The 3,000-nt window shown below is 45.3% G+C and overlaps 1 protein-coding gene across 1 annotated transcript in view; it reads left to right on the forward strand.

Moving 5' to 3' along the window:
* The window catches only part of LOC108527509 (EP400 N-terminal-like protein), a 20,927-nt gene that overhangs the window by 757 nt on the left and 17,170 nt on the right, over window positions 1-3,000 (forward strand).

The following is a 3,000-nucleotide window of genomic DNA, read 5'->3' on the forward strand; positions in this document are numbered from 1 at the left end:
TTCCCCCATCACCCCGTTTTCTGGTGACCGCTTCCCCCCATCCCGTGACCCAAACCCCCAACCTCCCACCCCTTTCCCGGTGACACGACCCCTGTGACCGTCCGGCCCGGTAACCGCCCCTTCCCCCCCTGACCCTTCACCCCGTCCCCTGGTGCCCACCCCCGTCCCTGCCGCTCGCCGGGTTCCCGCCTCGGGAGGCCGCCGCTGTCTACGGTGCTGATGCCGCCTCTGCCTCTTGGCCCCCGTCCTCGGTGTCCCAATCCCTGAGGCCCGGGCCTGGTCTGCACTCCAGGAAGGACGAGTGCGCTTAAGGTGCGGTGCCCGTGAGCAGTGAAGTTGACTCCACAGACTGCCCTGCTCGGCAGCTGCCCCAGGACTGACCACGGACCCCTGCGCGGGTCCTGCTCCTGACAAGGGCCTTCCGGTACTGGGAGTTTTGTGTTAGTGGAAAGGAAGAATCTCATAATACCACCAGCTTTACAGTAAAGACTGCGAATTGACACTTTTTATAATAAAGACACTTATCTTGCCCAAGAGCTAGGTGAATATTTCCTCCTTACCAAAAAGTTGGTTTACTTACAGTTAACTGGCTGAAGGTTTGTGTCTTAGGCTTATTTGTACCGCTCCAGGCAGGCTAGTTGGCGTTGGTTTCCGTCTGTCAAACTGGATAGCAGCACCACTGGCTGTTGGGGGCTCACGACCAGAGAGAGTCTTGTCTGGGAACCACAGTAAGTGCTGTTACCACAGCTCGGCAGCACTGAAGGTACCTCTCAGTCCACGTAGTGCCCCCCACTTATCTTCAGGGGATATGGTCCAGCACCCCCAATGGATGCCTGAAATCGAGGATAGTAGTGAACACTACACATACTGTTTTCTTATGCATCCATCCATGTCTACGATAAAGTTTAATTCACAAACTAGTCACAGGAAGAGATTAATAAAAGCTAATAATAAAATAGAACAGTCGTAACAGTATACTGTAATAAAAGTCATGTGAAAGTGAGGTCTCTCTCCTAAAATATCTTACTGTATTGTACGCACGTGTTTTTGAACTGCAGTTCACCGAGGGTCACGAAACCATGGATAAGGGGAGACTACAGTAGTTTCTTTTCCAGCTGTGTTATTGAGACTTCAAAACTAACTAAATTGTTTGTTGAATGGAGTTGTCCAAGGTGTACAGAATGACAGCTATAACACAAAGGTATTTCACTGACGTCCCTGTCGTGTTTTTGCTAAACTAAGACACTCTTAAAAATTATTACTTATGCCGGGTGTGGTGGCTCACGCCTGCATTTTGAGAGGCCAAGGCAGGCAGATCACCTGAGGTCGGGAGTTCGAGACCAGCCTGACCAACATGTAGAAACCCATCTCTACTAAAAATACAAAAAAAAAAAAAGGCTGGGTGTGGTGGTGCTTGCCTGTAATCCCAGCTACTTGGGAGATTGAAGCAGGAGAATCGCTTGAACCCGGGAGGCCGAGGTTGCGGTGAGCCGAGATCACGTCATTGCACTCCAGCCTGGGCAACAAGAGCAAAACTCTGTCTCAAAAAAAAAAAGTATTATTTATAAAAGTCTGTACTTCATGTTCAGTCACAGTACAGACAAGTAGAAACTCCCTCCTTTAACAATACCTAACACTCAAGGAGAGATGGCCTCACAGAGTCAGCATGTGGTGCAGAGGTCTCTTGGCCATGCTTTTAGGTCGTGCTGGGTCCACATCTTCCCACCTAGCCATGGATACGTTGTCATCTGATCTGGTAACTGTTAGGGTAACAGTGGTCATAACTACTATAAAACGGTTAAGTTGTAGGACTTTAATGTCGGTGATCATGTAACCAAGCGCCTGGAGGATAACGGCAACCCTTCTCATTTGCTGGGTGGTATTCACATATTTGAACAAGCATTGAAATGTATGATTTTGGGTGATGACTCTGAGAAATATGGAGCATGACCCATTTTGAATAGGAGAACAGAATGTTGTAAAGTGATTCTTGGTCCCCTAAGAGTTCAGTGACAACCACCATGTAGGGGGAAAATGGCAAAGGAATGGGCTCTCTCCGAAGTCAGGTGCTGAGGCCCTTCTAAGGAGGAAAAGCAAATGCTCTTTCACTGTGGTTTCATTCCAGCTGCTACAGGAACAAATAGTGTGTATTTGTGTCCAGCTTATTTTTTTACTTCTTTGAGTCTGAAGATACTTTGAAAAACTTTGATTTGCCAAAGTAATTTTTTGTACCTTGGAATGAGCTATATTTTAATTTGCTTTTAATGTTACAAAATGTACCCTCATAAGAATTCAAACAATACAGAAAATGTCTTTTTCAGTCCTTTTATGCTGTAATTACACCCTCCACCTTTTTTTCTTTTTCAGTTAGTAATATGGTAGTATGTCTTCAACATCTGCTCATGTCAGGAGATAAAAATTTATTCTTTTTATGTTTGCATAATAGTCTGTACTGAGGATACAGCATATTTAGTCAACAATTCCCCATTGATGGATTTCATTTCGTGTCTGGTTTTTTTGCCACAGTTTGTACTGAGAGACACATTCCTATGCATGGGTCCTGACACTTTCTTTCATTTCTATAGGCTGGATTCCCACGAATGGGAAGTAAATGGTGTTAGTGGGTCAAAGGGTATGCATATTTAACATTTACGTTTCAATAGTTACTGAGAGATCTATTCCCAGAAAGTTATAGCAATTTACATGCCTGAAGCCATGAAGGGGAGGACGCTTTGCTCCCGTCTGACATACTGCCTGTTGAATGGATGAGGCCACGTCCCGCACTTCGTGGACTGTGGCCCATTGGCAGTGCCTCTTCTGGAAGTTTTCCATTGTGTTCTTCCCCATTTCCTGGAGATATTTCCTTTTCTTCTTTCCTTTCTTTCCTTTCTTTCCTTTCTTTCCTTTCTTTCCTTTCTTTCCTTTCTTTCCTTTCTTTCCTTTCTTTCCTTTCTTTCTTTCTTTCTTTCTTTCTTTCTTTCTTTCTTTCTTTCTTTCTTT

This window comes from Rhinopithecus bieti, unplaced genomic scaffold, assembly GCF_001698545.2.
Source record: "Rhinopithecus bieti isolate Rb0 unplaced genomic scaffold, ASM169854v2 scaffold_4907, whole genome shotgun sequence".
Lineage (NCBI taxonomy): Eukaryota > Metazoa > Chordata > Mammalia > Primates > Cercopithecidae > Rhinopithecus > Rhinopithecus bieti.